The sequence below is a fragment of the Capsicum annuum genome, chromosome 2 (assembly GCF_002878395.1).
Source record: "Capsicum annuum cultivar UCD-10X-F1 chromosome 2, UCD10Xv1.1, whole genome shotgun sequence".
NCBI classification, from domain to species: Eukaryota; Viridiplantae; Streptophyta; class Magnoliopsida; order Solanales; family Solanaceae; genus Capsicum; species Capsicum annuum.
This window is the reverse complement of record NC_061112.1, coordinates 106701534-106712294: the sequence shown is the minus strand read 5'-3', so window position 1 is coordinate 106712294 and position 10761 is coordinate 106701534. Positions and strand designations below refer to the sequence as shown.

The window sequence follows — 10761 nt, the reverse complement described above, 5'->3', positions numbered from 1 at the left end:
AAACGTAGTTGGCGGAGTATGACCTTTTGATTTAAAGTTTTATGGATACCTAGTCTACTATAACCAACTTAATAGATTGTGGTATTTCTTAATAATAATAACAATAAGTCAATATCATAGGACAGTGATTGATTTCCAATTTTATTTTCATTTCCCCCTTTTTTCTTGAAATAAGTTTATGCACTAGAGTACCACTCTCCTAGGGCTAGTTACATATAAGAATATAGATTTTCTTACTTTTTTTATTCCCAATGGTTTTATTGTAGTTTTTTTTATTTCTGGACAATTTCAGTTGTTTTTACTGTTGGTCTAGATGACGGGGGAAGGGACTGGAGTTAACCTCACTCCCTTTATTTGAGTTGGAGGTCTTACGCCTTTATCACTATGCATAGGGTTTCTTCTCCCCTGGAAATAAATGTAAAATTTCTTCCTATGTTATTGGATTACCTAGACCGATAGCAAAGGAAACACCAGCTTGAGGGAACTATGCCCTACTAGTACACTTTATTTACAAGGGAACTAGGTGGGGGAGCTTAATTCACTTGCTTACCCGAAGTGAACTACCTATTAGGGTAGTCCCATTACTTAAAGTAAGCTTATGAAAATCATTTTAGTAAATGCTATGCCCCTTAGCTTATATACATGGGAGAATAGATATCCACGCCTGCTAACCCTGATAGTCCATTAAATTCAATAAAATGGCCTCCAACTAAAACCATCAAAAAATCCTTAGCATGATATGCAAAAAGGACAACAACTGGATCTCAATAAACTCCTGCTAGAAGTCTAGCACAAGCAACTTAAGCTAGATCTCAATCCTCAATAAAGGTAACCGACAATTGCTTAAAGAGATCTCGCATATACCCTTACAAGATAATAACATTTAGGAGCTTTCTTTTCATCCAACCCGACTATAAATATTGTTAGATAAGACTGCCACTTTTGCACCTAATAACTCCCATGTTCCCAATCTTTCTATTGCAGGAAATCTAACTCTGAAGAATTTGAAAAATAATAATAATAATATAGAATAATTTGTCTAATCTTCATTCCATTATTAGGAAGAAGCTTGCTTATTTTATTAGTAACGACCACCCTTAGATGTCGTTACGAGTTTGTTAATGGTAGTATTTACGTTAGTAATGCAGCCCTTCCTCCTTCCTCCTTTGCATCAAATGTTTTTTTACAGGTACCTTTTTCAAAAGATATGACAAATTAGCAGGTAGATCTTAGGTGCTTTGATTGGTTCATTGAAGATGGACTGAAACCCTAGCGGAATTGCAGCTATGCCTTTTTATGAAATGCCTAACTTTATTGAGCAGCTACTTTGCTTCCCCTCTTAGATAGGCTTTCTATTTTCAGCCATTCTTTCTCTGTGGCCTGCGTGAGACTGATCTAGACTGTTAACCCATACCCTTCGTAGACTGAACTCTCTTCTCTTAGGCTTGCGTAGGTTAGGGAACTTTCCTCTTTTACTGTTTCTAGTCTATCTCAAACTAAAAACCTCTTTCTCATCTTATTGCATCTTTATTAGTGAGTAAATCCTCCTTATCATCATCCGTAAGATAAAACAAAATAACTCCTGGGCCTATGTAGACTCTTGGTGAGGCTATTCTAAGTGTGTAGGGCCCACATGTCGCTCATCTCCCCCTGTTGGTGGTCTTGCAGTAGCAATGGATGTAGAAGCTTTTCTTTGCATGGATTTTAATATTTGGGTTCAATAACATTCATATTAGTGGGACCTTCCTACACCATCTTTCCTTAGTAAATACTAGATGTATTCCCTATTTCTATGCTAGCTTCCTTGGAAGTACTGCCTTGCACTTGTTTAGGCGGTATCCGAGCCTTTTTAGAGGCAACAATTGACTTCCCTGTCTTTATTATGGTCCCAAGTAGTGTAATAACCTAAAAGTTGTCCAGTCCTAAGCAAGACGGGAAAACCTTTAGGCTTCTTCAAAAAATAAACATCAAATGTTTACTTGTAAATTATTTTATACGCGTATGATCTAAGTAAACATCGAAACATCCTTTCTAGCATACCCGTCCAAAGATTCAAAGGCCATGTGGCTGACTTTAAATCAATCATACGAGTATGTTATTTCACTACCCGTCAATCTGAGTTCTCGAAAGTGACTGAACCAGCTACCCAGATGAGACTCCTACTAAAAACATTTTTCTCTAACAAAACCTGCCACCAAGCTTTGACAAGTTGCAAACTTGTTCATTTTTTGATAGGCCCAATCACCTTCCTTCTTTCCAACCTCTGGAAGTCAAAGCTATAGGGAGACATGCTTCAATATTTCCATCGATAGAAGAAGTAGGTGTATAATGTATGTATCTAGTAGGCGATACGAGGATGTATGCCCTAGTGGCAATGGTACTATAGTGAATCAGGCGTCACTACTATTCCATTTTTTGTTACTATTTTTGACCCTATAATGGTAGAACCTAGAAAGTTACTCATTTTTCCCTATCACATGGTTTGATAGTGTCTAGCCTCTTGCTAGGAAATCTTTGATTCATATACTATGTAGCTGAGAAAATCATCCATGACTATCTATCCTTATTCTGATCCCAGGGATGATTAGGAATATGGGTGCGGTAGGTTGAAAGAAGACCATGATGAGTACACATTTTTATAAAGGATCAAATGACTTTTGTTTTATCAAGGAGTAGATGTACATATGAGTTGACAGCTTATGTTTGCTGGTATTTTGTTTTGGGTGAGATGTACATCGAAAGAAATTGATGCTACAAACATTTTTCACCTGTAGTCCTCAATCGAAAGTTAGATCGACTCAAGTCGACAAGCGAGAGACAAGGTTGGGTAAGGGTACAAGGTATCATATGGGATCTATGATCGACTTTTCTCATTGTTTGCTTTGTAGATGCTTTTAAATACTCCACCGGTATATTCTATTCATTGTATATATCCCTTTTTTGTGGCATTGACATCAGAGATTGCATTCAATTAAATCGAATGGTTTGACATAAGAAATGTTCTAGTCTATCTTTAGTAGTTTTATTTGTTATAGTAGCGTAGTACAAGAGGGTGGCAACTCACAAGGGAAGTTAGACCAGGGATAGAGAGATCCAAGATAATTATTGTGGGCTAAAGTAGTCTAGTGGTGGTGAAAAGATGATAGTAAACCAGACGAGGGCACCACCCGAACACCCAAACAAGGATCTATTTTATTTTGAAGCTATAGTACAAATGCACTCGGTGAGATGTTTTTAAGGGAAAGTGGACTCCATAGCTGTGGACCGGGTAATATCACTATATTATGCGATGTTTTAACCAAAAAAATAGAAAGAAAGCATCTTAGTGTTGCTTCTTGGTTGGGGTTTGGGGGTTATCCTTCAAGAGAGGACTTCAAGATGTTAGTACGACTAACAGGATTCCTAGATCGAGTGAATTTCACAACGCAATAAGGCGAGTGTTTAGTTGTGCAATAAGTGTTGGACCTTGTAACGAAGGAAGAATTAGATGTTGAAGGTAGACTACCAATTGTGTGGAACAACATTCCCAGTATGAAATACCTAACTAGTACTTCCTAGATGACTATACTAAATGAACTTTTGTTGTCTATCCCCAATCTTGCATATGCCATTCACACGATTTTCTGCATCCACATGCAGGGTTGGAATTTTAAAAATAATTGAATCAAAGAATTGGATCCACTCTGACATTTGTCGAAGCTAGCCTGTGGTAAGAGTTGGGCAAAGGTATCCCTCAATCCCTTACTAACTTACTCGGTAAATTAGCTAGCAAAAGTCCTATACTCAGGAATTTGATTTCTAAGATAAACCATTTGAATGCTGCTAAACGATAAGAATATTCTATTTGAACAAGGCACATACATCACACTTAAGAAATACGTTGAAAGACAACCAATGAATTTGTTCGTTTCGGCCTTAATTTGGACTTTATATGATAAAGAACATCAGGGAGAAACTAATAGAAATAGAAGGGTCCAGGTCAGAATTTGCAGGTAGTTAGTTACGTTCTGTATAGAAAAAGACCTTAGGTTGTTCAACAACTCCTCTATTATCCCTTTTAAATAGTGGTTTAATGGAGTTTTATTCAAAGAATATTAACTATCACTTTGACTAATGCAGATACAGTTGTCTTATCGTGAAACAAGTAATGAAAGAGAAGCCCAGGGTCAAAACACGTTCATTGTTACCTGTATAGCTTTCTAGAATAGAGATCTAGCAACGTATTCAAGGCACAAATCATTGGCATTGGATGTATCGTTAGGTTGTGTCGAGTGAAATATGCTTCTTTTTTTCCATTACTAGAAAAAGATCCCTTCCCTTTTCTTTCCAAAATAATTAATATGAAGTTCAGGAGGCTGTAGGTACTTTGGATCCTCTGACAACCAATTGGGTTGCTTTCCCAGGTCTCGCTGATATTGCCTGTGGGTCATGATGTGCCTTGATATGGGCGTCTCCTGTCCCCCTTCCAGTAGGAAACCCACTCCCCAATCGTTTCTCTGCTATATCTGGCTCATCCTATAGGCATCTTTAGAAGGAAGTAAGTGTGACAACGTACACGCTTCCTTTTACTCCATAAGGCCTTCTCATCAGTTGTTGGGTTAGGTGGCAAGAAATTCACTTAGCTTTTACAAAAAGCCTCATATCTAAAATCCCATCTCACGAAGCATCCCTCTCACAGTAGGGTTCCAACCCTCACCTTGCTCTTATGACATGATATGTTTCCCCTCTCTATTAGCAAGTAAAGAGTGAGTCCCATACGTTAGTTTGTAGATCGAGGTCTCATACACTAATACCTACAGGTGCCTGTAGTAGGCCAGGCGCCCTAGCTAAACCAATCACCATATTTGTCCCTAAGCCCCATTGCTGGAAATGCTTGACTTTAAAGCCATATGTGGAGCTTGCGCCTCATACAAATCCTCTAAGAATGGGGTAGGCCTAGCCTAGGATTGTGTGGTTAAGGTTGTTGTACATGACCTCATAAGAAAAGAATGAAAAAAATAATGTTTTCTTTCCTTCAAGTCAAGTGGCTGAATGCTTCTGCATTAAGATTCAAAACGAAATCTTGTCACCAATACAAGAAAAGACAATCAATTAGAAAAAAGAAAAAAATATGGAAATAGTGAATCAAGATCTAGATGGATTTGTATTTTTATATCTATCCATAGGGATGCCTATCTATATGGAGAGAGATCTATCTATGAATCGACCTAGACTATCTTCTATCTGGATAGATATCTCCCTATGAGCAACTACATCGATCTTTATATGTTTTGGCCACGTCCCTTTCTGCTTCAAAGAAGAAGGTTTGGCTCTTTCAATCTTATGACATGAGGTATGTGACCTATGTTAGGTCCATAAGATTCCATAGCTTTTGGTGTTCTATGATTCACCTCCGACTAATAAGTAGGTAGTTTGATCCTTTTTATTTTGTTCTTTTTAGTAAACTGAGGGACATGTGGAGAAATAGGTCGAATTACTATAGAAAGAAGAGTTGTTAACTATAGGACTTCTTATTCGAGTAGGAATATTTTAGTTTTTCTCTTTCTTTCTATTCGATAAGAATAGGGATTTGAAATGATACAAATTCCTCTTCATTATTTTGTGCTCAGCAAAAGAACTACCTAAGCATACTTTTTTGGATCCATACTTCTTTATTCTTTCTAAGAATCCTTCTTGCATAAAAGAATGCAACTGTTATGAAAAACAGGATTTCAGTAGTAGGTGTTATCCCCTCTTAGTTTTGAATAGGCGGTACCATTCTGTTTTAGTTCTTCTCTATGGGTGATCCAGGAATTTTTCTATTATCTTATCAACTAAGATTTCAATACAGAAGGATATCTTTATTTCTTCACCATGGGTTCTCACATCATTTTCTTGAAAATATATTATATCACCATGGGAGAGTATAAATTGAGTAACGTTAACCATTTTATTATTTACACAAACCCTTTGATGACTTATCGGCTACCTTGCTTGAGGAATAATTTCACAAAAATGGACACAAATCGAGATAACATTCTATATTGTTCCTGGATTGAGTATAAAATAGATATATGAAGTTCGTTCTCTTCCCTTGTTCATAATTCTGATAGGTAAATCTCCATAAAAAAGGGACAACATTCATGTAGTTTGTGATTGGATGTAAATGTTAAGAGTTTTATTAGAATAAATCTTTCTCTTAATATATCTCTTATTGTTCCTCAATCTTCGAAGAATACAACATTGTATTACTATAAGTTCTCCGTTCTAACAATTTCCTGAAAGTAGATGACAAGTTTTAAATCTTAATGCAGACATCGCTCTTTCCTTTGTCCTTCCCCTCTATTTTTTCCCTATCACTAGTGGTTACACCTGATCTGAAGCACCCCTTTTCCATTCCTAGAGAGATCCACACCACAATATTAGTCTTTTTGAGGTTAATTTTCTCAATGGTGAATTGATCATTTGATATCCTTTTCCTTCTGCGATGGAATGGAAGAAAAGTAATGAAACCTATGAAGGCTACTAAATAACCTCCTTTTACTTTCTTAATAATAAAGCCTTTGACCTTTGTGCTCTTTTACCAAATCTTTTTTAGTTCCATCCAATTTTGGTTTTGTCTGAATCCTTGTGGAAGAAGAAGAAGCAGTTCACCAGCCACTATATTTATAGATCCTACCAAATCATTAAACCTGGAAGCTGCTCGCTCTTTGATCAGTGATTCACCAACCACTAGATAGATGAAGAATATCTCCAAAATCTTTTCTTTGATAAGTGATTCACCCTCCACTAGATCCAGGAATCCCTCCTATTTTTAAACCTGGTGTCTCGGTTGATTGGAACTCTTATAGGATCATCTTGCATATAAATTCTGGGAGTCCCAAGTCCTGCATCCACCAAGAATATTTCTTCCCTTCAGCGTAAAACTTCAGATTTTAACGCGTTTCCCCTACATAAGAAAAAATGGAATTAGATCTTGGAAATAATCGACTCAAATAGATGTTCATCATAACCTTTCCTTTGATCAAGCTCATTAGGACCGTTTTTTTTATCTTCTTCTTTGTGTTCTATTGATTAGAAGCATCTAGTAATGCCTCGTCAGTTTATAATTCAAAAACAAAATGGCCAAAGAATCAATAGTAATATACCTTCTATTGCCAAAAGACCTTATCTTCTCCTCATGGTAAAGAAAGCCTCCATTTTGAGTTTGACAAAGTGAAAGAATCTATTTGATCATTCAATTCGGATAGTATTTATCTATGCTAGGATTCGACCAACATGAACTACTCTCTTCTCTTATGATATTTCTATCAAGCGAAAAAAAAAGTGACTACCTTGTTTAAGCAATTATCGGATCAATCTTTGAAGGTTAGGATCTTTTTTATGGTTGACACCTCATGGAAACCAAACCGGAAAGAGAATTAATAAAAATTCATCCAATGACAGCTTTTAATAGGTATTAGATAGCTACTATAAAGAATGACTCTTTTAACAAATAGTGAGATGCGAGAAAATGTCAGTCTGCCTTCAAGTGTTTTATTAGAACTTCCTTAGTTAACTCGGGTAATTCAATTTCTTGAATAAGAAAGGAATAAGCGCCACTAGTCTTTTAAATACTGCTAAGATCCAAAGTGACATAGATTTCTCTTATTTAGTGTGGGGGCATTAGTAAAAGCCCTAAGCGTCTTAGCTCCTTCTCTGGTCTTGCCGCCCTTTCCCCTCTTATCTTTTCTCTTCTTTTAGAAATTGTTTGTGATTAAAACATTTTTCACTTTGAATGAATCCGGTCCTTTTTAATCTGTTAAGTGGTCAGTAAAAGGTAAAGGAAATGAAAAAAAAAAAAAGTAACCAGGAATGAGAATATCAGAGTCGGCATTACAAGGATAGATGGGATTAAAGACAAAGACAAGGTGGTTTTTTTGCAAGATAGAAACCATTGAACTAGGAACTCGGCAATCCAGCTTCCATCCATCAAGAGTGAAGGATGTGGCATCAGTTATTTCTTTAAACGGAGGCATATCAGTTATTTCACTCTCTATGAAGAAACATATAGGACAAAAAGCTGGAGTACCCTTATTTTATGTCTACTACCAGTTCTTCCTACTAAACTATGACCCATCCTTCAAATAGATGTAAACTCATGAGCTCAAATATTAATGAACTCTATAAAAGAGTATCTTTCAAAAAAAACTCTTACTGATCTATTAACAACAAATAGATCTACATCGGGGGAATTAGTACTGTGTCAAGAGAAATTGGCGTAAGAAAGCATAGAAAACTAATGAGTTCATAAGTATCATGTTTGAACATATTATAAGTTATAACAAGTAAGATCTTTCAAAAGTAATGTTCATAAGAAAATAAAAAAAACTCTTTATCATCAAACTGACTCTCATTTTAGTTTAATCCTTCTTCGATCGGAATAGGAAGCACTTGGACTCAAAAGAATTCAGACAAAGAAAGTGCAGAATCATTAGTACTGTTAATGAGTTAATTGGGTTATGTTGGACTATTCTCTTGTCACATCTGGGAAAACACTCACGTCTACATAATAACACCAAGACAGATTACATGAAGAGTTTGATTTTCTTTTTCGGATCTCTGCTCAAAAATAAGTGAAGCTCTCCCCTTGAAAGATAGTTAAGTGTTTCCATAGAGGGTTTTTTAGCAATTGGGAAATAGTCTCCATACCAACATAGAAGGCTTTGCAATTATCCAGAACTAGAAAAGAGCCTAATCTGAGGTGATTTTATACACTTTGTTGTCATTATTCTAGCTTATTTTATCTTGTTTTGAGAGAAATTCATGTGCTTGATGTGTTAATATTGATACAAATAAGCATTCAAGTGTCCAAGTGTGTATTTATAATGTTCAAAGTAGCTTTCAATCAAGTTTGTGCTTAATTGAGTCATTTAGAGTTCAATCGGAAAACTAGTTTTACTAGCTTGAGTTAGGTGTGTGTCTAGTTAGTTCCGTTGGATTCTAACGTTTATAACTTGCTCCAAAGTATTTAATGGTGTAATTATATATGGAATAACTTGTTTGTAATGTGTGCAAAGTTTAATTTGATTAAGTCAAGAATCAGAATAATAAGTGGAAGATCATTGCAAATTTGTCTTATCTTAGCTTTTGTTGTGATACGTCATTTAGGTTATTGTGTTGTTTTAATTTTTAATTTGTGGTGTGTGATATTATAGAAGGCTTTGTGAGATGAATACGGTGATATATTGATGATTTAAAGTCCATAAATTCATTGGAAATACACTACAAAAGACATGGGAAAAGAATAAGACGTTCAACACTTAATCAAAATTTTAAAAACAAATTTCCGTAAGTCGATGCGAAGTCAACAAGTTACGTCGATATTTCCAGTACTACTTCCAGTCTAGTGACGCATTCATATATGCATCGCATCGATGTATTCAACCATAAAAAATGTTACAAATTAAAAAGACGGCTGGTGGATAATCTTATGAGATCACGTGCAAGGCTTCAAAGCCCACTAGGATTAATATATATACTTGGACACTTGGACAAGTTGAGGAGAATTGAGATTATTATTATATAAATATATGTTTGCTGGACACAATTATTATATACACATTATTGGATGGACATGTGATTGGTAGATACAATTGGCTGGACACGTTGGTAAATATTTGAATATTTATTCAGTGAAGCGGTGGACTCGATGACGAGATTAACGTGGCACGCAATTTAAGGGTCTTGTTGGAAATATTTTTTGCGGATTTGACTTTTCCTAATCCCATAATAATGAGGAAAATGTTACTATTAAATATACTTTTACACCTGGCATGGTTTTGAATTCTTGGACGTCTTTGGAAGAGAAAAATCTGGACAATATCTTGGGAGAAAAAGAGAAGACGGAGGCCGCTAACGATTTATTCGGTTTTATTATTTTATTTAATCTTTAAATTTTTATATTATGATTCAAATAATTTTAATCATGATTATAAATATTATCGGCTAAAAATCCTTTTTTGCGGTTAAAACCAAAAATATGAGTACTATTATTTTGTATTAATTTTGCTTATCATATTTGGTTACTTGTTTATTCTTGTTTTGAATTATTTTAAGAATTAGCTACCCTTAGAATACATATATTTCTGACCTTTTAATCTCGGGACGGGAAATAAAGATAGAACAAGGGAATAAACAAAATTTGAGTTTTTATTCTTTTATAAAATAAAGAATTTAACTCAGCATCTAGCACAGGGATGTACTTAGATGCCTTACTTGATTATAGATTTAATTAACTTCATTGAATTATTATATCCCTGCTCAACGATTTGGTTTTTATATTTATTTTATGTAAAAGATTATAGGTTGGAAAACCATGATCATACAATTAACCCTTTGAATCTACAACCAAGATAAGCAAGTTAACGAATAAAATTCAATAATATGGTATGATTGTTCGGTGTGCTTTAACCATGGGCTTTTCCCTATTGATTGTCCCAAGACTTTTATTTTTACGCATTATTTATTTTATATTTAATTTACAAAATTATAAACTCTCTTTTTGTTTAATTTTTCTCAATTGATAAACTAGAATTAGATAGGCGGCAAATGCAAGTCGCTCTGAGATCGATACTTGGGCTTCCTTGAACCCACTATATTACTTGATAAGCCCATGTACACTTGTGTGTGCGCTTGGGCGCTGTCAAGTTAGTAGAGCCGTTGTCGGGGACTTGTTATTAGGCATTTATCTTATTTTAGTTTTTCTATATTGAGTTGTAAATAACTTTTGTTTAGTTTCTT

General features: G+C 35.2%; 1 pseudogene; it reads right to left on the bottom strand.

Moving 5' to 3' along the window:
- Window positions 1-5261: 5261 nt before the first annotated feature.
- Window positions 5262-6297, bottom strand: LOC124895951 (annotated as a pseudogene).
- Window positions 6298-10761: the final 4464 nt, after the last annotated feature.